Source organism: Prionailurus viverrinus, chromosome F1 (genome assembly GCF_022837055.1).
Source record: "Prionailurus viverrinus isolate Anna chromosome F1, UM_Priviv_1.0, whole genome shotgun sequence".
NCBI lineage: Eukaryota > Metazoa > Chordata > Mammalia > Carnivora > Felidae > Prionailurus > Prionailurus viverrinus.
Window position 1 is genome coordinate 14,648,437 of NC_062577.1, and position 25,155 is coordinate 14,673,591.

Here is a 25,155-nt window from a genome sequence, read left to right on the forward strand (position 1 = left end):
AGCCATCAGCCCAGAGCCCGACGCGGGGCTCGAACTCACGGACTGCGAGATCATGACCTGAGCCGAAGTCGGACGCTTAACCAACCGAGCCACCTAGGTGCCCCTCATTTCTCTAATTTTTAAATCGTGCTCTTTTGCCTTAATCTCCCCTTTTTTTCTGTTTCATTATTCTCTATAAGTTTGTCTTCTATATTGCTGATTCTCTTCTGCATCATCCATCCTTGCCACCGTGGCATCTATTCGAGATTGCAGCTCAGTTATAGCCTTTTTTGTTTCATCTTGACTAGTTTTTACTTCTTTTATCTCCACAGAAAGGGATTCTAATCTATTTTCGACTCCAGCTAGTATTCTTATTATCGTGATTCTAAATTCTGGTTCAGACATCTTGCTTGTATCTGTGTTGGTTAAGTGCCTGGCTGTCGTTTCTTCCTGCTCTTTCTTTTGTGGTGAATTCCTTCACTTCGTCATTTTGAAGGGAGAAAAGGAATTAATGAGGTAAAAAAATTAAAATAAAAAATATTGAAAGAAAAAAGGAAAAAAAACTCAAACGCAAAAAAAAAAAATCAAATAAATGATGCTAGATCCTAGGTGTGTTTTTGTCTCGGTGTTGAAAGTGGCTTGATGGATTAGAAAAAAAAAGGGAAAGAAAAGAAAAAAAAAGGAAATCGTTAGAAAATTTGAAAAAATGAATACACTGAAGTAGACTAAAATGAAATGATAGAAGTAAAATAGAAATGAAAAATTTACACAAGAGTAAACAATAAGTAGAAAAAAATTAAAGAAAAATATTTTTAATAAAAATTGAAAATAAAAATGAGTTTTTTCTTTTTCTGTATTAAAGAAAAAGAAGAAGAGAAAAAAGAAAAAAGAAAAAGAAAGAAAACTGAATAGATGGACCAGCGAACAGACTGAAATAAGACTCAAATTACTTTGTTTTCCCCTAGAAGTTGAACTATGAAGCACCTTATAGTCCATAAAATAAGTAGGTGGAGAGCCGTGTTCCTGAAGAGCGAGGTTGGCCCAGTTGGGCGGGGCTTAGGGTAACGGCTCCGTTCTCCATTAGATGGTGCTGCTTAGCTTCCTGGGGTGGGTTGTTGTGGCGCTTGTAGGTGCGTATGCGCATGCGCGGGGATGGTGACAATGGAGTCACCCAGCTACCCGGTCTCGTGTCGGAATCCTGCTCTCCCCGGTCGGCAATCACGCACCCGTCCTTTGTCTTCGGCTTCTGTCTACTCCCCGCTTTTACACTGTCTGTGACCAAACGGCACCTTCCTCCTGAGTTTTGTCTCAGATGCGGCCGTTTTTCCCAACCCGTTATTTCTGAGGGACTGTGGCTTTGATCCGTTCTGCCCGTCTGCGGGAGGGTCTCACTGAGCCACGTTTGGGTGCTGGCCGCACCTGGGAACGTTCGTGGGACTGTGCTGCTGCCGACGCCCAGAGACTGAGGCCGGGTGCCAGCCCACCCCAGAGAAAGTTCGCGAGCTAGTGTAGCAGCAGCGTTTCGGGGATTATGGAAAATCACAACACGCGTCTGGCACCAGGCTTCACCCTTAGTGACATTGTTCCAGCACCAGCGAATGTGGTTGTTCTCCCAGGTCCACTGGCGCCTTGCCTTTGGGGACCCACATAGCTTCTACCAGGTGTCCTCCCAGCAGGGGAACCGCCTCTCCCGTGTGGCCCGAAGACCCCCGGACTCCACTCTGCTCCTGGGGATTTGCCCTTCCCGCCCCAGCACCGCCAGGTATGGAGCTGTGGCATTTCAGCCTCTGCGCTCCCTCTGTTTACAGTCTTAATGGAATTTAAACCCTCTCCTCTCTCCTTTCTCCTTTTTGCCTTTTTAATTCAGTCCCTGTGGCTGTTTCCACTTTTCCACTTTCTCTCCAGCTGCTTTTGGGGGGGGTGCTTTGCCTGTATCCCCCCGCCCCCATCTCCGTCCTCTCTCCGCACACAACAGTGGCCCCCTGCCCTCCGCAGGTTCTGTCTCCCCCAGTTCACCTTTCCGCACCACATACCTGCTGAGTTCTGTGGTTCAGGTTGTGCAGATTGTTGTGTTAATCCTCAGATCCGTTTTCTAGGTGTGCAGGACAGTTTAGTGTTGGTCTGGCTGTATTTCATGGACGTGAGACACACAAAAAACTTCCATGCTATTCTGCCATCTTGGCTCCTCCTCCTTTTTAAAAAAGTTTTTAAATGTTTATTTCTGAGAGAGAGAAAGAGCATAAGCGGGGGAGGAGCAGAGACAGAAAGAGGGAGATACCAAATCCAGAGCAGGCTCCAGACTGTGCTGTCAGCACAGAGCCTGATGTGGGGCTCAAACTCATGAACTGTGAGATCATGACCTGAGAAGTCAGAAGCTTAACCGACTGAGCCACCCAGGCACCCTTGGTGTCTTTATAATAGTAGGATGCCCTTCAAGAAAAGATAAGGGCCTGAGAAGCGCTGGAAAATGTTTTAAGAGAGCTCTTCATCCATTTAACAAACATTTATTGAGCACCTAATACATGCCCCACACTGTGTTAGGTATTAGGATTCAGTGAGGAAAGCTAAAGACATGGTTTCGGTAACATGGGGCCTTGTATATTCCAAGGAAGTTGTTATTATTGAGGGATCATGTCATAAAGGACAAATAAGCAAATTTCAACTTAGGTTGCTTAGTTGGCTGAAATAGGAGCATGCATTTGAATTATGTTTATCTCAATGTCTCAGGCCCTCCTACCCCTCCCAACCTTTGTCTCAAGCTTGTCCATCCTATGACACCTAAAATAGCCTTTGAATAAATAGATTTCTTTTCCAGCGAAAGCTAATTCGATAATTCACTTTTGGATTCCTGAAGGTACTTATTTGAGTCTACTCTCCATATAGCCAAAAAGAGTATTCATTAACATTTGGGAGCCCAGTCTGGGGAAAATTCAATTAAAAAGGTATTCTTTATATTTTTTAATCTAAGAATTCTCTTCTAGGCCCCCCAGGTTACTTGCTGAGCTCTGCTAATCTATACTGTTTCATTAGTATTTATGAGCCTCTCATTGTTAGCATTTCCAGGAAACAATCAAATATCTCCTTGGTGGTATGAATTAAAAGTTTGAGCTTCCACAGAATGTTTTGTAAAAGGAGCCAGACTTCGGGCCCTTAGAAATGCTCTCTGGGAGGCACCATTATTTTGTTGGATCTCAAGTATTGCTGACACTGTTTGAAAGATAATTCATCCATTCTTATAAAACCAACAACAGGCATTAACCAAACACGATTGTTTGATGATTGTTGTTATGAGGGTTGGTGAGAGGAAAAAGAAGGGGGGAAAGTTACTTTCAGTTTCCTTAAAACCAAAAATTATTCATCTTTATATCCTCCATAGTATCTCACTGGAGAGAGAGTCATTCATTCATTCTTTCTCCCAAGAAGCTTCGATCTGTCCATGTTGATGGCTAACAATGATCCCAGAGCCAGGAGACCTGGGTTTGAGCCCTGGGTCAATGTGTGTAACCTTGGTGAGTTACCGAACCTTAGCTACAAAATGAAGTTAATGAGCTTCCCTCGTAATGATGTGGTGAGGATTAAAAGAGCTCAATACATTTAATGCATTTTGTAAACTGTAAAATACTATAGAACATAATGTATGAAATAGTGAGTTATCTCCAGATAGCAATGGATTAATTCTAGCCTTGAGCTTTCCTTTTCCCCCCCTTACCTCCATACCCAATCCTCATCACCAAAGAACCATGGGCCCCCACCCCATCCAGATGAAGAGAACTTCACAGGTAACCTTGCTGCTTATGGCGGTCAGCAGGTCTGCAGCTGTAATTCTAGACTCTGGCATCTGTCAAGAGGGATGGAGAAGAGTTCTTTGAGGGAATCTGTTGGTGTCTAGAGGATTATTGGTCTCATAAAGTAAGGCCTGGGGAAAATACCTAGCCCTCGGTGGGCCCAACCCCTCTCCCTGTCTTTGGAATCCCTGGAAGTGTACAGGGATGGGTCTTTCCACAGAGAGATCTGATCCATCCCTGAGAGCCAAGAGCCTGGTTTTCCTTCTGGAGCTCCCCAGCAGGGGGCAGAGCATGCTACTTTGCATTTAGTTTCTCTTTGTTCCTGATTGTTAGATGACATAATACATGTAAAGCTGTAGAATAGTGTCTGTGGGGTAGTAGATGCTTTCTAGAAATGTTAATGATAAAGATCATGATAGTACCCAGTTAAAATCCCTAAGAGCAACTCCACAGTGACCTCCAAATGGTCCAATTTTTTTGCCTCCTTTAAGGGGTAGGGTGAGGTGGGAGGTTCAGGTTTCTCTCAGAACCTTAAAAGATTCCTCTGCTCAGCTGCTGACTCCAGGGTGTGCATGGCGGGGGGGGGGGGCGTCTTATAATTGAAAGTTGGCAGCAAAGACCTGTCCTTGGCCTTTCCTCAAATGCTTCCATTGACTTTTCTACCTCATGCTGTGGATATCACTGTGTTGCTTTAACTCTTCACCCAAGGATGGACTTCTAGCCAGGCTGGCTGCTTAAGAGTCACCTAGGGCATTAGTTAAGTGCAGATTCCTGAGCCCTGCTCCTGGAGACACTGACGCAGTAGATCTAGGGTGAGCCCTGGAATTTATGCTTGTAACAAATAGCCCAACAGTTTCTGGACAATTGTCAGGTTTAAAAGCTGTTGTATAAGCAAGTTGTTGCATCAGCATAGGAGCCTTGTGTTGAATGAAGGAATGGGTCATGGGTGAGAGGAGGTGGAGGCGAGGTTTATGTTTGTGGACAGCAGCACGGTGGGTCTGCTGTGGGGGGGCCTCTTTAGGCATTACCTCTTGCTCTCGTGTATTCAGAGCATCTGGGCCAAGACTGCTTTCCCAGAGGTCACAATTCAATGCGGTAAACATTCATTGAACACCCACTATGTCACCAGCCCTGAGCGCTTTCCAGTTGAGCAAAGAGGAGAGAGAAAAATAGCAGAAGTATAATGTGATGAATCCTGTGGTCAAGTTCTGTGTAAAGGGACATGAAGACAGCCCAGGGGAAGGAGTAAACAATTTGGTCTAGAGAGGGTTACAGGAAAGAAATGAAAAGGAAATTATAATCAGGGCAGGTGTCTGCTCAGTGATTCCTTCAACGACTATGTATGGAGCACCTGTTTCATGCCGAGAACTGTGTTGGGTCCTGGGTGACCGGGAACAAGCGAACTGGGTCCCTGTTCGGGTGCTCAAATCTAGTGTGGGAAGCAAACACTCATCAAAAAACCCCACATACAGGTGTGAAAATAGCATACGGGAAGTGTGACAGAGTAGAAGCCCATGATGCTTTCAAGGAGGTGGGGCAGGCTCTGGGTGGGGAGGATTCAACCATGATCTGAGCAAAAACATGGTCAATTACAAGAGCAACACATGGTCAGGGTGTCTATAAAGTCTTGAAACAGAGTAAACTCATTTAAAGCATCTTCAAGTACTATGCTTGCTAGGTTTTTCTTCAACCCTCAGCTACCTTTGCAGGTGAAGTGTCTCTAAATTGGAAGCCATGAGTTCAGTTGCTAATGAGTTATAAAGTGTCCCCCAAAAGTCTAGAAGTATGTGTATTTCTAGGGAAATATGTGTTTTGTGCCTTTTCTCAGTCAAACAGTTGGAGCCACTGCTTCTTCTGAAAAGGACGCTAAATGACAGTGTGGCTGAAGTCAGCAGCAGTGAGTGGGGGTGACAGTGGGGTGATGTGAGGCCCACGAAGGCAGGCGGCCCCCACACCCACAGGGCTTGTAAGCTGTGTTAGTGGCTGGTGTATGCTGCAAGAGCCTTGGGGGGTAAGCAAACGAGGGGACATAATCCATATGTGTTCTGCAAAGAAGAGTATTGCTGAGGTGAGAGGGGACAGGCTGGCAGGGACAAGAGTGGGAGGCAAGATTACAGTTGTTCAGGGAAAATGGCAGCAGGGATGAGGGCGAGGGTGGTGGCGGAGGGAGGGACAGGTGGCCTGACTGGGGCATTCTCCTATGGACGGTGGGAGAACTCTTGGGCAGAGGGGCATGAGGAGGTGTCCCAGGCCGTGCTCTGCTTTTCCACGCCCACCCCTAGTCCCTGGTCAGGTCTCCGAGTCTGCCGCGTTTTATTGTTTTCAATATGGGAACCTCATCGGTCTCTGCCTGACTCCCTGCCATTTCTCCTGGAGGTTTAGAACATCTTATTAAGTCCCAGCCTCTCCAACCCTGCCTGCCCAAACCTTGCCCCTGCAGTTCTTGCAAAAGCCCTATGGTTACAATAATGTCACACACTTCAGAAACCAAGGTGTGCTGGCAGCGAGGGCACTGAGTAGAACCTCAGTCAGTAGTTATTAACTCTGCTGCTCTGGGTACAGATTTTCTTGACGGTTCTCCCCGTGCTCACCTGGCATGCTCAGATGCCTTCTAATAGATTTAAGTACTGTTTTGTAAAAAAAATGGTCAGATCACAGCAATAATCTGCTAGTGGAGAATTGCGCTTATAACTTAAACGTGGTTCCAGGCATGATGAAACAGATATCTGTATTTTCCCCAGTGTAATTAATGGCTTCAAGTACCTAGTTCTGATGCAAAGTTGGAGGCTCTTTTCTTCCCCCAACATATACATTTATGGTATGTAACTAGATATTAAGTATTAGAAGAAAATAGATAGTATTTTTCCTCAGAATCAATGTTATAATTATGGGTGCAATTTTGAACAAGGGCACACATAGGTCATCAATATAAAAATGATTAAGGCACTATGATTATTAGAAATGATAAAATCATGCTTTATCATATAGACATTCTGAACTGGAAGAATCCAGATATGGGTCATTTGGTTGGGTATCCTCACTTTATTGGTAAGGCATGTGGGACCAAAAGGGGCTGTGATTTGCTGGAGGTCACACAGCTGACAACTGGTGGAATCAGGGCCTGATCAATGTCTTCTGACTCCCAGCATCCCCTCCTGCCAAGGTCTCCCTTACAAAAGTCTTCACGAATAAGCATTAAGGCAGCTCTTGGCAACATGCCCACCATATCCTCGTCCTGGGCTGAGGCTAGACTACCCTTCTCAGCCCCCTTAAATAGTCGTGGGACCAGGTGACTGAGTTGTGGCCAAGGGAACGTGGGTCTGGCTCCTGAAACCTGTCCCAACATCCTCCACGTTCACTCTGCTTGTTCACTGGCTGGCTAGGTGCAAAGGACCCAGCAGAGGACTCCAAGGCTGCTGGGATGGTACAGGAGAAGGTGTTTTGGAATGACCATGAGCAGAACACCCCTACTGACCACACTGAACAGTAGAGTAAGTGAGAAATAACCTTTGTTGGGTAAAGCCATTGATTTTGAAGATTGTTGGCTAAACCTGTTAGCCTATCCTGACTAATACGAGTGAAAAAAAGGTAGCGTTGGGGTAATGATTATAACAAATATTCAGTGAGGTCAACAACTCTCCTGGAGAGTTTGCAGCTTTGACCAGAAAGGAGTTTAGCCAAGCACTTCAGAGTGCTGGTTCTGGGACCAGATACCCTGTGTTCAGATCCTGGCTCTGCTACCCACTGACTGTGCCATACTGGGAAGGTTACTTTCTGGGCCTCAGTGTTCTCATCTGTCAAATGGAGTTCACAATAGTAGGTTGTTGTGAAATCTAAGTGAATCAGTAGAGGTAGATAGAGCCTCTCAGAACTGAGCCTGGTGATAAATGTGAGTCCTTATTTTTCGACCCCAAACCAAAGGCTGGCCAAAAGAAACATCTCTCAGCTCCTCAGCTAATAATGATTTTGTCTGCCTTTTTAGAATTGGGAATGGTTCTGAAGTTATGACTTTGACTATATAGGTCTCCTTTAAGAGGCATTTCTCTCCCCCTCTTTTCTCTAGTTTTCCTGTAGTAAAGAGATTTTTTTTAGAGATTTAAAGAGATTTTTTTTAATGTTTATTTATTTTTGAGAAAGAGAGACAGAGCACAAGTGGGGGAGGGGTAGAGAGAGAGGGAGACACAGAATCTGAAGCAGGCTCCAGGCTCCAGCCCCAAAGCGGGGCTCAAACTCACGAACCACGAGATCATAACCTAAGCCAAAGTTGGACACTTAACTGACTGAGCCACCCAGGTGCCCTAAGATATTCTTTCTAACTTATTCCACTCATCCTTCTTTTTCAAAGAAACCATTTCAGAATTAAAATATGCACAGGCATCACTCAGAAGCAGCATCATAAGGATGTGGATACAGTCTATTCACTCTCTCTCCATGGATCCCACCTCATGGGGCAGAGTGGGATGCAAACCTCCTTCCTCACCCCCACACCAAACCGTCCTTCATCTCTTCCCTCTTTCTTTCCTTCTGCCAGTGTATTTAATGAGCTCCTGGCATATTCTAGTCCTAGGCACCATGTTCCTAGGCACTGTGGATACGGTCATGAATAACTCAGATACGGTCAAGCTATTTACTTTCCATGAGGAGAAGGGCAAAGTATGTTGTTAGTACTTTAAGGAAATAATTGGCCTGGCCTGTGTGGAGGTGACTTTGAATGGAGATCTGAAGAATGGCAAGGATCCAGTTGTGTGCAGAGCTTAGGAAAGGGCCTTCTGAGGGGCAGGACAGCAGGGTTAAGGCTCTGAAGGGGGAAGAGCTCAGCTGACCCCAGTAGAGGAGGAGGCCGGTGCCCGGGGGCCTGTGAGCACCCAAGGTGAGGCATGGATTAAGCTGGGCAGCCCTGGCAGTGAGTACAGAGGACAAAAGGTGGAGAAGAAAAGAAAGGGACCTGAAAAGTTCAGACGCCCTTTTCTTTGTCCCCATTGTTGTCACATTTGTCCAGTTTCTCCTTCCTCCAATTCATCTTTCCAAAGTCTGGAAGTGGTCATGTCCCCCTGCTTAGCCCCTCATTGACTCTTCATCGCTTGCAGGATAATCATAACTCCTTCGCCTCCTATCATCCCAGGCTCATCTCCTACCACCGCCCTTATTACTACATTTTCCAGAATTCTCCCCAACATTGCTACTCCCTCCCATTGTTATGCTTCGGCACATGCTGTTCTGTCTGCCTGGAATGTCTTCTCACCTTCTTCCCTCTGTCCATTCACGGGAGAGCTCCTTGTCCCTCAAGCCTCCTCTGTGGGGGAGGGCCTTCTGGAACTATCAGCTCTCCACTCCCAAGCTTCCCCACAGCAATTTCTTTCTCTTCTGAGTTCTCACAGGGCCAATATCCTCCCATAGTTCTTATATTACTATATTATAATTATTTGGGTTTTTTTTTGAGAAAATTATAAGAATACAGAAAAGTACAAAAAGTCATATGTAATAATATTTTATATGCATATATTAATATATATGGTACTTGTTGACTCTTTTCTCTCACATTCACTGCAAGCTCCTGTATGGCAGGGATTCATACTCATCTGTGTAATCTCACACCGTCATTCAATGTCTATCACACAATAGGTGCTAATAAATATTGGTGAATGAATGATGTCTTTCAATGCTCAGGCTTAGCAGGAGACTGACCGTATCCATGGTTCTCCCAGGTAAGGGTGGAATTGTGTCGCCTTCCTCACGTTTTTACGTTGAAGTCCTTACCCCCAGTATCTCAGAACGTGACCTTAGTTGGACACAGCATTGTTGCAGATGTAATTAGTGAAGATGAGGTCAGGCTGGAGTGAAATGGGCCCAGAATCTAATGTGACTGGTGTCCTCCATAAAAAGGGGAAGTTTGGACATTGAGACAGACATGCACAGAGGAAAGACACCAGGAAGAGACAGAGAGAGAAGATGGCCATTTACAAGCCAAGGAAAGAGGCCTGCAACCCATCCTTCCTTCGTGGCCTTCAGAAGAATCTGACCTTGCCAACCTCTTGATTTCAGACTTCTTGCCTCCAGAACAACATGAGACAGATACATTTCTCCTGCGTAGGCCACCCAGCTTGTGTGTTGCTATGGCAGCCCCAGGAGGTTAAGAGGTCCCTTTTGCTTCACCCCCCACTTCTTCATCAGCTGGTCCTATGAGCTCTGTCTCCAAAATATGTGTCCAATCCTGTCACTTCTCCCCATTCCAAGACGAGGTCAACATCATCTCTCACCTGGATTACCGCGACAGCTGCCCACCAGTGTCTGGTTCTCTGCTTCTGTCTCTACAGGCTGCTCTCTTCACACACGCCAGATGATATCACCCCCCAGCCTCACACCTCCACTCCCCGCCTGGCTTCCCAAGGCCTGCAGAGTAAAGTCTAAACCCTTAACATATCCCACAAGTGCCTCCTTCATCTGGCCCTGCCTCCTCTAATCTCATTTTGTACCCCCTTCTCACTCACAGGTCCTGGATGCACCTTACTTTAGGACTGTCCACTCCCCTCATGAACTTCTTTGCCCCTTTGGTACATTTGTTCTCAGATCTTGGTGTGATTGACCACTTCATAACACTCAGGGCTTACCTCAAATGCATTTCCAGTCAAGTGTAACCTCAGCAGGAGGCTTTTTTAACTAAGAAGCCCAACCCCCAATCAACCTCTACCACACCATCCTGTCTTACTGCCTTTGTAGTGTTTCCCACTCCTAAATTTCTCATTCAATATATGATGCTCTGGTCACTTTATTTACACATTTATTGACTGCCTTCCTGCATTAGAAATGAGCCTAATGAGAATAGGGCCCTTGCCTGTCTTATTCTGTTTGGATGCTCAGAGTTTGGCATGTAGTTGAATGAATGAATGAAGTCATGCCGGCTAACCCAAGTGTCCCAAAGGAAAAGAGAGTTTGAAAAAAATGTTAATCACTCAGCCCTGGTCATTAGGGAGAGAGACAAGGAGCAATGAAGAGCATAGAAACATGACCATCAGTCACATCTGTGGCCAGACTTTGATGACAATTACCCACCATTTAGCCCACAATCCAGCCACATTCTCCAGCCAACTAACTCATTTAAGGAGGAAATAATGATCAAGAAAATTTCATATCACTGAAAGCAGTTGGGAATGTGTGTGGGGGGTGTGCTTTATCAGCTCCTATATTATCACCTACTTTCCTTTTGCTTAGTTACAAAGAGCTCATTGTAGCTGGGACTTTCTGATAACAAGGGATCCTTTCCTAATTACTATATGCTCTATTTCAGGTTCAGCAGAAAAGACAATTAAAAAGCTCCATTTCACTCCAGGTTCAAATGAGTCAATCTTTCAATCAATCAAGTATTAATTAAGCGATGCCAGGAAATACAGGGGAGATAGAAGACATTCTCTCTCTACTCAAAGATGATACCAAGGAAATAATTAGAAAATAATTTAAGAACAATGAAAAGAGCTTAAAAAGGTTTTCATTTGGGCTTTCTCTGGCTTTCTGTTAGGGAATGCCTGGAATCTTTAGCCCCTTTATTCTCGTTTGCTCTTTCTCTTCCCTCTTTCCTTCTTTTTCTCTCTTCTCATGGCTAATTACACTGTCTCCAAAGGGTCCATGCTGTAGACCCCTAATTAGTCTTTTTCAGTCACCCCTTAGGATTAGATACCAGCAGTTCTGTCTCTCTGATTCTCTGAAAATTCCAACTGTGTTAAATGGATTGAATATCATATCTCCAGCCTGTTAGCAAGTCAACAAATTCCTACATATTCATGTCCTTGAGATCACAAGGGAATTTTATGATTTTTCTTCCCCTAAACTAGAAAACAGACAGAGAAGGATTTTGCCCTCCTCTGTGAGGATTCCACTGGTGTGGAGTCTGGACGGCATTCACTTAAGTTCTTTGATCTTGGTGTTTTCTTCTGTAAACAGAGATGTTAGCACATTTCTCAGAGGGTTAGACATTTTTATCCACTGTGCTACATCATCTTACCTTCCATACCTAGCACAGTGCCTGGTAGACAGTGGGCTGGCAATAAGTATTTGTGGAATGGATGAGTGAATGAATGAATGAGTGAATGAGTGAATGAATGAATTGTTGGGAGCAATAAGATATCATGTGTGCAAAGCATGTAGTCCTAAGCACACTTCACACAGGCAACAGATCACCTTAAACCTTAAATTGCCTTGAGAACCATGCAGCTCTGTATTTATGATACTATTCATATTGTGTGAAATATGAAAAACATCTCTGTGTTAAAGACTTATTTTGGAGGTGCCTGGGTGGCTCAGTCGGTTAAGTGTCTGACTTCGGCTTAGGTCATGATCTTGTGGCTGGTGGGTTCAAGCCCCACGTCAGGCTCTGTGCTGACAGCCCGGAGCCTGGAGCCTGCTTTGGATTCTGTGTCTCCCTCTCTCTCTACCCCTCCCCCGCTTGTGTTCTCTCTCTCTCTCTCTTTCTTTCTCTCTTAAAAAAAAAAAAAAAAGACTTATTTTGTTCTAACCAGAGGTTGGTCAATTTTTCCCTGAATGGATTTAAGAAGCGAGTTAGCTTTAGATTTAGTTAGATTTAGATTCCTGAAGAATCGGGGCAGACACATTCACCTTCTTCCTGCTTTCTTGAGAGTTTGATTTCCATTCATTTCCAGCTGCATCTCCCACTTTCAGCCTTTCTGACCTCCTGGATCTAGTTTCTTAGGGGTGCCTTGTTTTGTCCATCACTATCAACTTTCACCTGCTCATTCAGCTAGAATGCTCACTTGTTTTTCTTTAACTGGCCTCTTTTGACATAGATACTTTAGGAGGCCAAAGCTGCAAAACAGAGGGCTGGCAAAATGTCTTATCACCTTTCACAGAAACAGGGGGTGATCTGTTGTATCAAAAAGTCACCGTGTCTTATATTCTAAGTGCCGCGACTCTGGAGGTGGGTCTTTTCATCCTCAGGACACAGATGAAAAAACTGAGTCTATCAGGGATTAAGTAATTTGCCAAAGGCTACAGAGCTACTAAAGTCAGAAGAGGTTGGACTCTGGTCCTATCTGAGTGTGAGAGGATCCTGCACGTGACCACAAGGCTGTACGGCTGCCATCCTCAGGTGACGCCTTCCACCTCTGGACATTCTCTTCTCAGCCGAGGGGGTGTTTACCGAATCAGTCATCCACCAAATGTTTGAAAGCCTGCCATGTGTGTCACACCCTATGGGTACACCCTTGACTGATTAAGATGTCTTCTGGGTCTTCAAGGAGCTCACATTTTAATAGGACCCAAAATGTAAGAAAAGGAATACAGTGCGATATCACATACGACAGCGGGTACCCCAAAGGCATAAAACTCCTTTGAGTGCTTGCTGGCAGTCCAAGAGCTATAACCAACCCATAGGCACTTTCATTATAATTTTATTTTTCCCGTCCTCTAATTTCATGTACGACTACCAATTTTTAGCTAGTCCCCAGATTTGGCCACCAACCTATCCTCCTGCATAGCCACAACCTGCTGTGGCTTTAGAAGGGCCTGTGTGTCCTCCTTAACCCCCATCCCACAGCCTTCCCCACCCTGCCAGCCTCACCCAAACCCATCACTGCATTTAAAGCCTGCGGGTCCCAGACTACAAACTGCATCTGGAGTAGGGACTAGATTCCCTAGTCTTGCACGGTAGTCTACGTAGGGGAGAGTGAGGCAGGGGGCTTGAAAAGGAGAGGTGAGGACAAAAGGCAAAAGGTAAGCTGCCCTTTCCAGCTGAAGCCACCATTTTGATCCACTGACCTTGGTCTTTGGCTAATCAGACAAATAATAAGGGTGAGGGCTGTCTGCAAGAGGAGTAATGTGTCTCAAAATGTTCCACGCACAATACAAAAGGCCGGCAGAGGGGTGCAGTGGAGAGAACATCAAGCTGGGAGCCAGAGGACCCAGTTTTAGTCCCGATTCAGTTGTCTTCCAACCCTCTAACCTTGAGTGAACCAGTCAGGCTTCCTGAGCCCTCTCCTCATCTGAGAAATGAGGCCAGGAGCTGTCCCAGATATCTCTCAAGATTGTTGTGGAGAATAGCCAGGCATGTGAAAGAACACTGAGAAGGGAGGCTTGCAATCGAAATGCAAGGATCAGACTGGAAAGCTGAATTAAAGCTCAAGTGAGAACCCCTGAGCTTCCCTTCCTGAGGCGGCCCTCCACCCTCCCAACCCTGGCCCCATCCTTCCCGAATCAGTCATTAGGAGCTGTGTTTCCAGTGTGGAGAATTTACGGGCATACACACTGACAACACCCGCATTTATGTTTGCTGCCTGAATATATCTGATCTGACCACATCCTGGTATTAGTGCTAATAAAACCTGTAGCCATAGTTACTGTGAAATACCTGGCTTACTCAGCTCCCATTTTCACTTGCCAAAACTATTTGGTACACGTTTTTGGAGCCAATCTTTGTGGGTGTGGTAAAGCACATAGGTACGGTTTTATTTTTGGAAAGTGTGAGCTTGGGGTCTGAGGTCATCTTCAAGTTTGGGGCCATTGAGGAGGGCGGTGCCTTCTCTGTCCTCCAGATGAAGGGAGCACTTTGTGGCTGACCCCGGCAACAGGCACTTAAGTCCTCAAACGTCACATCCTCTCCGGGGGAGAGGGTGTTTCTTGAAAAAGCAGGAAGACAATCCAGCACTTGTGTGAATCGGGGTCTCCCACACAGGTGGCAATCAAAAAATAGGCCCGAAAGCTGCGTAATTCTCTTTAATATTAGAGAACTTAGTGTTCTCACACCTCGCAGCCATACCTGCATGACGGACTGATTCAGTTTTCTCGGTGGTGGGGCAAGAGAAGTTTATAGGCTAAAATAGTTGAAAACTAATGGGGTGGCAAAAATACACAGTGATGCAACTCAAAAGCAGTACGGATATGATTTTATTTTCCTTTCCATTTTCTCCTTTCATAGGATGTTGACAGAAGTTCAGGGCAATTAAAAGTCAAAAGCTACCTTACCATAATATTAAGGCTTAAAACATAAAGGCCGAGTCATAGAGGGAGTGAGCAGAAATAGTCTCATTCCAATCATAACTCACCCCTGCGGAATGCACACTGTGGAATATTTCAGACTCGCCAGGCTTTGGGCCCTAGGCTCCTGCCCGCAGGGCGGGGTATACAGAGGCACTAACGCTCCTGGAGGGCCGACCTTCACTTCCTGTCTGCAGGAGCTTAAATCTGCATCCCCAATGTCATGGGGAGAATTGTTTTTTGTTTTTTGGTTTTTTTTTGTACAGTTTTGCTAAATAATTCTTGGTGAATGCAGAGTATGTATGAGTTTCCTCATATATTTATGGAGCACACACTCAGGCAAGTGGCACCCTCTTCTTTTCATCCAGATGACATTTTCCAAGTCTCATCAAATGCGGCTTGGGTGCCTCTGTGCAAATAGATTGTTACTCCTAAACTCCCGCTACAGAGAAATTCTGGAACCGACGATGGCTTCACCCCACACCTAATCCTCTTAATTTGCCTGCCCTCGCCCCCAAATGTCTTTCTCTCCGTCCCTGAAATGCCCTCCGTAAGGGAGGCTACAAGTGCTGCAAATATGTCATTTGGGAGCGTGGATTTAAGACACTGGCTTAAGCTGCGATTGTTGGCGAGGGGTGGGGGGTGCCAGTAGATACTAAGGCAAGCGCATGCGCACAGACACACCCTTCCCTTGGCTCCACCGCCACCCTCCTCCCCATCCACCACCTCTGCTCCATCCTTGCCTGGAGACCTCAGAGCTTTACGGAAGACAGCGGGTCTCCCAGAGCGGAGGACTGGTGGGAGAGACCCTGGGACTCAGACCTTGTCTCTGATCTCTCCACCTGTGTCCTCAGGGCGGGGCGGCTTGCAGACTCCACACCAGCTTTTAGGCCTCATCTCCCATAAGCAGCCCAGAAGACATTAAAAAAAAAAAAAAAAAAAAAATCAGACCAACTCTCAGAGTGTCAGGGTCTTGAAGAAATAGGCCATTGTGTGGAAACATTTTGATAGAGCAAAACGACCTGAATGTTTGGCCATGCCTCTGCTGGTGAGAAAGGAGGAGAGGCCCCCCCGGGATAGGAGCCAGCTCAGAGCAGCCAGAGAGGGGGGTAGGGGTCCTTGTAGAGGAGGCAGTTCTGCTCCTCAGTGGAGAGCCTGTGGGGCTCCAGTTCTGGCTTTGACTTTTAGGTGGTTTTATTTATTTATGCTCCTGTAGGTTTGCATATGAGCTGAATTCTTGGGAGGAAGACAGACTGAGAGCGTAGGGGAAGCTCCTAGATTGCGGTATGAGAAGTCAACTCACATTCTCACTTGTGACTTCGTGTGCATCCTTGAGAAGGTCATTCAGTTGTTTTGGGCCTAAGTTTCTTCATCTCTAAAATGGGGGCAAAATCTGGACAAATACTCAAGAAAGTGATAATATGTGTTGCCTCTGTGAAAGGACATTGGGGGCAGAGCTGGGAGACTGGCTTTTGTCTCGTTCCTTTGGTACTATTCTGAAGGCTTGGTCACATGCACATACTTTCTGAAGGAAACGAGTAACTAGCAGTGGACAGCCACCTTGCAGGGTCCTGAGGTCAAAGCAGACAATGCATGTGAACATGACCCTAGGCTCTTAGGAACTGTACAAATATTTAGAGTCACAATTGCTATCATTCCAGGCAGATGTAGGGACATGGCAAAAAATGTCACACCTCAATTCTTCCAGGTAGCAAGTGGCTTGAAATTCTTGGGAAATTTGCTCCCATGCTGGGAAGTTTTCCTGCCCCCAACCCAGAGTGGATGGATGGATGGATGGATGGATGGATGGATACCACCCCCACCCCCCTTCTCCCCCGGGGGGAGAGGGCTCTTTCACCTGGCTGTGCAGTGGTGCTGGGAGACCTGGATCCCCCGTGTGCCCAAATGACCCCTGCTTTTCAAGGGCTAGCCGAGCATGTCCACCCTGCCAAGCGAGTTCTGACAAGCACATTCCATCCTTTGCCAGGAGGCAGTGGGGCCTGGCTGCCTGGTGGGAGCTGCGGGAGTGGTACCTGCCTCTATGACTGCCCTGTGACTGACCCCTGGCTGGGAGTGGGGGTGGGGAGGTTTATACAGAATGAGTGCCAGTCTCCCTTAGGCTGTTTACTGGGTCACCATAATAAAAACCATGCTGCAGGCATATCGTTCTTTGTATATGAAGAAGCTAATAGAACTAACAACAATGATTTCCATCAATAAAACCTGCCATTTGAATTACTTTTCCTGAAGTAGCACGTGAGTTTCATTTCAAGAAACACTAGTTAAGGAACTACTACGTGGTCAACTTGGTGCTGAGGGGGAGCTCAGAAGTGTAAGAAGGTTCCTGTTCTGGGAGAGTTCATGGAACATCGAACGCTGTTAGGTCCTGCCAGACGACAGTGCGGGTCCCTGCCTCCCTGCGGCCAGACCACAGGTTCCTCCCTTCTAAGATGGGAAGGTAATAATCACACTGACATCATCACCCTCAGCCTTGCTGTGGAAGTCAGACAATATACAGGAGAGTTCTTTATAAACTGAAAATGCCCTTCCAAGTATAATTTTAAAAAATAATCATGGCAGTTAGAGGCTAAGGTAAATATCAGAAAATGTCAAAGTGCACACACGATCAGGAAGGAGAGGAATCAATGTTGCCTCGGGACTTAAGTGGGAGGCTGTACGGCAGAGTCTGAGGTCAGATGGTCGGGTGGGAAAAGGGGAGCTGAGGTGAGCTGGATAGGATGGGAAGCCAGGGTGCAGGTCAGAGGCCAGCACATGCAGAGTTTGGGCGTGGGGTAGCAGTGAAGAAACCTCCCAAGGAAGAGTGAGGACCGAGGTAATACAGGCAGGGCTGGTGAGATTACACAGGGCTTGGAAGGCTGAACATTGGTTTGGTGTAACAGGTGCCAGCGAGGCCCTGAAAGCTGGCGAACAGAAGAGACATAGCAGCGTCACTGTTTCAGAGGCCACATACTCTTAACCTGATCCCTCTTGTAATTCCAAGTGTGCCTTGGCCTGAGCTGGCGGTTATACAGCAGCAAGCCCCCACCCCTGGGCTCGGGGCACTCTGCCCTAACCAGCCAGGCTCAGGAATCACAAACCTTACAACTAAAAACACAAATTTTATTAATAGCGCTCTTGCCTCCTTACACAAAATCTGATTACGAACTGAAATGAAGTATCATCAACCCAGTCGGAAAGAAACTACTATTTATCTCGTGATCCTTTGGGAATGCAGGCAGAGGCTAAAAACCCTGATGCAATCACTTCTCCAGTCTTAACAGATGCCCAGATGGGCTTGCTTCTACTTATGATTGGGGGATGTCTGATCAAAGACCTTGCCCTCATAACACATGTTAATGTTTTAAGGGCTTCTGCAAACATTTCTTTACTCAGTCTACCATAATGTGAGGAAGGGAGAAGTTTCTCACCCTATTTCACAGATGAATGACCTAAGGAGAAGTAATTTGTTTGAAATTTGTTTAAAATTGCAAAGCTCGTGGGCTACCTAGGTGGCTCAGTTGGTTAAGCATTCAATTCTTGGTCTCAGCTCAGACCATGATCTCACAGTTTTGTAAGTTTGAGCCTCACGTCGGGCTCTGTGCTGAGCCTGCTTGGGATTCTATCTCTTCTCCATCCCAGCTCATACTCTCTCTCTCTTAAATAAATAAACTTAAAAAATAAAATTGCAAAGCTGGTTAGTGGCCAAGGGCAGAGAGGGTTCTAGTTATCTGGTTCCCCAGTGCAATGTTGTCTTCACTACATTAACTTCTACAAAGCAACAAGAGAGGAGCTAATAATGGCAATTCGTCACTTCTGCGGTTTACTCTCTCAGACTCCCTGAGATTTGTGGTCCCTCTCTTGCTCTGGGGCCTCTACAAGCTTCTCTGTCTTGAACCCCCCAGCTCTCCCCTAATCCCAGTCCAAACGCTACCACCGAACCTCCTGACTTCTGTTCATTTACATCTCAGAGAAATATGGGTCCTCTTGGGAAACCTTCCATGACCTCATTAATGTAAGAGCCCCTGCCCGGTACCCCTCACTGTCCTTACACTGCTACCATAGCCCATACCTGGTTGAGACTAATTGTTTATTTAATCACCTTTCTTGCTTTCTAGACAGAATCTATTCCCATCCAGCATCCCCAGCATCTGGGACATGTTTGCTTTGGGAAAATACTTGCTGAATTAATAAATGGACATTTTTATAGATGAGGAATCAGGCCCACTGAAGTTAAACACCCAGGGGCTCACAGATGATCAAGAATGATGTAGTAATTCTTCTTCCCCTAAATATCCAGTGCTTGTTCCAGACTGCCATGCTGATTTCTGGGTTCACACACAGCACTGTGGTCAGATGGAAGAAGATGCTCTGAAGAAAATCCATCAACGGGATTTTCAATATTCTGGGTCTGGAGAACTCTTTCAACCTGAGCTCAGAGTGTACTTCCATGCCAGATACTCCTGGGCATTCCCGAGTATCGGCACACTCTGCTGGCCTCTTTTGGTGACCGGCTATTTCTGAACCTCCAGTTGGGCTGTAAGGGCCAAGAAACAGCGATGATAGCAGCGACAGCTTTCTTCCAAAGATCGTTGGCCTCAAATGGAGATTGCACTTGTTCTCACAGGGCACCATATTGAATGTCATGACCTGCCACCATGCTCTGGAAAAGCCTTGATTAGATAGATGTCTTTCTGACATGTCTTGGTGTTCATGAATTGATACCATTTGTTTGGTAATTTCTGGTTGCTGAGCCGACTGAGTAGAGTATGTGTGTGTGTAGCAACTCACTACATACATCACTGTTATTACTGCAAAGGTCTCTCCCTGTTTCTTCCTAGAGGGAGGAACTCCCTTGGCTCGCTTTTTTCTTCCTTCCCTGAGCCTGGGTTGTTGCCACAATTGAGGCTGAGGGGGCCAAGAGCTGCCATCTCCAGTATCTGCAGTGGAGCAGCAGACGATCCAACTCAGTGCAAGTATGTTGAGTAACCACTGGGTGCCTGAAGCCCTTCTCTCCGTTCTAAGGCTTTCCCAGATAATGCTGCCTAGTAAGAAACAGAAACCTGCCAACTACCTGGGTAAGGAACTCCAAATTGAACTAAAGATGTAGACTGTGAACTCAAGGAATTTATTTTTTGTTGGGGCAAATGGAGGAGCATGAAAGAAGAACGACGAAGCATGACTAGTTAAGTGTCCAAAGGGAAATGCAAACACATGGTTATGGAAGCAGCCAGGAGGAAGCTGTTAATTCCAGTGAGAGATCTAGGCAAGGCTTCACAGAAGGGGTGATCAGGGTGGGCACCTACAGGGAGAACAGGATGATTAAAATGTAGGGAGAATGGGAGTAAAGGGATTCCAGCTGCTCTTGAAAGAATCTAATCAAGGTGGCCCAGATATGGAGCCCCCAACCCCCCCCCTATTACCACGGCAACACGCTAACAACTCATTCCAGCCCGCCCTCCCTTAGAACTCTTCTGGGCCAGCCACTCCAAGCTCCAGTGGGTGCCATTCCAGCGAGCTGCCTGGCCCAAGGTGAGGGTTCCTCGGGGTTGTGGCCTGAGGAGGAGGGCTGCCTACTGGGAAACTTACTCTCCATCCCACACCTCCTCACCTATTATGGCTTGAATGCCCAAGGGCAACGCTGGGGGTGGCCGATGATGTGCTGGGCCCAAGGACCTCCAAGGGTTGTTTTCCAAGTTCAACCACGAAGGCAGATTGTTGTGTAAGAAAACTTGATGTGGCTTGTGGGTTTCGGCCTCCTTCCCTCTCCACTCCAGACTCTCCACCCCAGACACAATTTATTCCTTTCCATATTCTTTAATTTGGTACTACTACTGATTTCAAATCTAGAGTCACAAGGTAACCAAAGCCAGTTCCAGCTGGCACAAGTTCAAAGGGATCTCTCTATCTCTCTCTCCCTACACACACACACACACACACACACACACACACACACTCAGCAGTTAGCCTACCCCTGTAGCAATTCTGCTAATGTTTAATTTTTTTTTAATGTTTATTTTTGAGAGAGAGAGACAGACAGACGGAGTATAAGTGGGGAAGGGGCAGAGAGAGAGGAAGCCACAAAATCCGAAGCAGGCTCCAGGCTCTGAGCTGTCAGCACAGAGCCTGACACAGGGTTTGAACCCACAAACCGTGAGATCATGACCTGAGCCAGAGCCGGACACTTAACCGACTGAGCCACCCAGGCAACCCAATACTGCTAAACATTTATAGAAGAAGGTTTGTGGAACCCAAGTGGTATTTTTGCCCAAGCAGGCCAAACCCAAGCCACAGGCTGCAAACTGGAAGCCCTTGAGGTAGATATGACCAGAGACCAGTGACTGGATTTCTAGTTTCACATCACATCCTGCCCCCACCCCCATGCCACCTGCGTTACTCTTTTGGGTAGACCCATCTGGATGGAAGCCTGCCCCTCCTCCATTCACTAGCTGTCTGACCTCAGAAAGTCCTCAGCAGTAAAAACAGGGTAAGAGTAGAATTGGGGTCATAGGTCCACTGTGGAAATAGGATGAGTTAAATAATCTGTATAACGTGTAAAACAGTGCCTGGCACAAAGTAAATGTTCAAGAAGTGTTAGCTCTGTCCACCAGGCCCTGGAGGCATTTGAGCTTGTGATCCCCACAATGATTCAATGGTGGGGGGTTCAAGGGTGCAGAGGGACACGCAGGCCACGGTGTAGCATGGAAAAGCACCCCTTGCTATTTCTGGCAGAGCCAGTGAGGAACACTCTGGCCTGTTAAACTGTGCAAAGACTGACCTGTGTGTAGCCCCTGCGGGTGAGGGGTGACAGAAAGGAGGCTCTGGTGGCCTGGGGGCTTTTTCTGGAATCCTGGTTTATATAGAGATCTGTATCTCTATGTCTTCCCCCCGCTGCTGCCTCACCTGCCTGACAACCAGTGGAGATGATCGTGTGCTCTGTACAGATGCTGTGCTATGTCTGCTTTCCCACGTGACTGTATTTGAGCTCTCTACCTGAGAGCTTTTCCTCTAGGAGTCCCCACTGCTTAGTGTTAGCACATAGTAGGTGCTCAGTGTTTGTCGAATGGTTAACAAACTGACTGGTTATGATTTTGGAGGATGGAAAAGAACCAGAATTAAGAACACCTGTGTGAAGGCTAAGGTGTTATCTCCTCTGGGCCCAGGCGCCCACCCTCATCACTGGCACTGGAGCCCTGGTATCCCTATGAGATTTGCACAGGCCTCTGCAGGGCCAGGCCATCCAGGGGCATAGCAGGTGGGGCTACAGCAGGTTGAGGGGTCCAGGACCGGGGCCTGTGTGGAACAGGAAGGTCTTGCAGTGGGTGGAGCCCAAAGCAGTGGTTTCCGGCTTAGGCAAGTGGGTCAGAGCCTGGACAGCCAACCGGCCAGGGATGGAGGAGGTGGCAGAATGTTGAGAATGGCGTGGTCTGGGCGATGGGTGAAGAGCTGGTGGCCCTCAAGAGCAGAGATCCCAGGACAGACTCTAATCCCAGGGAAGAGGCTGTTTCTCCCAGGTCTGCATGAGAGGGGCAGGATATGCTCACAGGTGCTCACAGGTTCCTAGACGGAAGGTAGATCTGGACTTGCTGTTTTTTGTTTTTTGTTTTTAAATTCCCTGTGGCCTCTAGTGTATATAGTGTCACGCACACACAGAGTTTTTGAGAAATGTGTACGGAAATGCAGCTAGACGCACACTGGGACTGTTTCTGCCTTCTAAATCGAGGCCTCCAAGCCTCCTAAGAGTTTTTTACAATTTTCCTTTTGCAAAGAGGAGCTGAAGGTGCCTGGCCAAAGACAACTGAAGGCGGCCAAATCTCACTGACGATCTCCAAGACAGAGGAGTGAGAATTACCAACTGGGGGCCCGGGGGTGGGGGGTGGGGAGGGGCGAGTCTAGATCTCTCCCCATGAAGCTGCTGTTTCTTGTACCTGCTGGCTGAGACCCAGCATGGCCATACGCTAGGAGTCTCTGAAGCAACAATACAATCTCAAGAAGAATGGACAAATTTTGATTTTAGAAAGTGGCTTACCGGGTTCATTTAATTTCTTCTTTAGAATCCCATGCAACCCTAGGGCCTCCTCACCTGGGCATGCCAAGATCTCCTCATAATGCCCTTTGCACGACTTCCCGCCCCTCCCCCCACCCTTCCCGTCTTCTCATGTACATGGTGCCCACGCAGATATCACAGAGAACCACACAAGCCATTGTAGGCCTTTTCTCACCTTCTCTCCCTGCTGCCCGGGCCATATCTGAATTGGGAAAGCCTATGAGTTGAAATGCAGGCCCTTTTTGGAGTCGTGTTAACAGGGTGACAGGGGCTGGATGTTCCAGCTGCAGAAGCACACGTTTATTAACCTGTGTTTGATGAGCGGCTACCATGTGCCAGTGACCGCGCAGTGGGAATTTAATGACCAAGTGGTGGTGCCCAAGGGTGATGGTGGAGGGTCAGACCTTACCAAGGGTCACAAAAGTTTATACATAAAATAACACACTTCGATCTTATCTCTTCTGGGAAGTCTGTCACCTGAAGCTGGGCTAAGTGGTTTCCCTTTGGGTCCTGTGGGTCCCTGTTGTGACACCTCTCATAGCATTTCCTACACTGCGTCGTAATTGCCTCTTTATCTATCCGTCTGCCAAAATAGACTGTGAGCTCCTGATTCATTATTGGTGACAGCTGCAGAGTTTCTTTGTAGGCTAGGCTAATGGATGACCCTCTGGAGCCAAGGAAAGAGCACTTAGCTTTCAATAGAGACCTCAGTTTCCTCATCTGTAAAACAAGGAGAGTAAGTGCACTGTCCTGAACACTAAATGAGAGGAGGTAGATGAAGCATTTAATGCAATGCCCAGCACGATGCAGACTGTGCTCCATAAATGTTGCTGTTGTTATGTTACTTCCTACTCAGTCACACCAAGGAGAGTTTATCGTTTGTCCAAACAGTTTCTTTCTCAAGCAGACAAATAACCTCATCTCTAGGACAACAAGGAGCAGAGTTTGCTATCCTTCATTAAAGCATAAGATCAAAGGTAACAAATAAGAGACTAGGCATAGGACAGTATGCTTACTTAATATGCACATTATCATCAAGAAAGGATGTTGATCAAAATGTGGGAAAAGGAAAAACAAAATGATAAACATAAAATAACCATATGATTCAGCAATTATACTCCTAGGTGTGTACCCCAAACAACTGAAAACAGGCACTCAAACAAATCCTCGTACATGCACGTTCACAACACCAAAAGACAGAAACAACCCAAATGTCTATCAACAGACGAATAGAGGGGCACCTGGGTGGCTCAGTCAGTTAAGCGACCAACTTCTGATTCTGACTAAGGTCATGATCTCCCAGTTTGTGGGTTCGAGCTCTGATTCAGGCTGTGTTGACAGTATGGAGTCTGCTTGGGATTCGCTCTCTTTCTCTCTCTCTCTCTGCCCCTCTCCCCCACTCTCTCTCTCTAAAGTGAAAATAAATAAATAAATAAATAAATAAATAAATAAATAAATAAAAATTAAAAAATAAAATAAAATGGTTAATTGTATGTCATGTGAATTTCACCTTCATAAAAACTTGGGGGGGAGGTAAAGCAAAATTTCTTGGAAGCTCATAGATGGTAAATGGAAAACAATGATATAGTTCCTATTATTAATTGTTTAAGATGTATAAAATGGCATTGATTCTTTTTTTAGTGTGTATTTATTCATTCATTACAATACCAAATGTTGAATGATCACATATTTCAATGGTGGAGATTCCTTATTGAAGGAATACTGTTGTTTTTTTTTTAAGTTTATTCATTTTGAGAGAGGGAGAAAGAGACCGTGTGTGAGTGCGGGCAGGACAGAGAGAGACAGAGAGAGAGAGAGAGAGAGAGAGAGAGAGAGAGAATCTGAAGCAGGCTCTAGGCTGTCAGCCCCAATGTGGGGCTCAAACCCACAAACCATGAGATCATGACCTGAGCTGAAATCAAGAGTCAGATGCTTTACCAACCGAGCCATCCAGGCGCCCCAGGAATAATGTTTTTAAACCACTGAAGACTTATTCCTGGAAAATGTCAGTCAGGAACATCAGACCTCCTTCCCCATGTGGCACATGCTCTGTGACTGAGTCCCTGTCCCTTGTCCCAGACAGGGTGGAGAGGAGACTCAGTGCTTCTGTCTGGAAATGAGATATTCCTTCCATGGCCAGCTGTGAAAATCTGTGCCATTCGTCCATTGGAAACCCAGTAAAAATCATCTTTTCCTCAGAGGGGTCAATAATATCCTTGTGAAAACCTATGAAGAGCACGGTAGTTGGAAATCAGCAAAGTATCCTAAGGCACTCAGCACATCATTGTCTTTTTTCTGAATGAGGGAAGGCTCTGGGCCAAGTATCCCACAGGGCAGGAACTGAGTTTCTAATTCAGAAACCAGGAG

At 46.3% G+C, this 25,155-nt stretch overlaps 1 protein-coding gene across 4 annotated transcripts in view; it reads right to left on the reverse strand.

Moving 5' to 3' along the window:
- The window catches only part of KIAA0040 (KIAA0040 ortholog), a 47,588-nt gene that overhangs the window by 15,896 nt on the left and 6,537 nt on the right, over window positions 1-25,155 (reverse strand). The window contains exon 1 of one of the 4 annotated variants that reach the window (XM_047840126.1): window positions 2,013-2,074. The exons of the other annotated variants lie outside the window; for them this stretch is intronic. The gene's annotated coding sequence lies outside the window, so the exon portion shown is untranslated. Of the gene's footprint in view, window positions 1-2,012; window positions 2,075-25,155 lie in introns of those variants that run through there. 4 annotated transcript variants of the gene reach the window in all.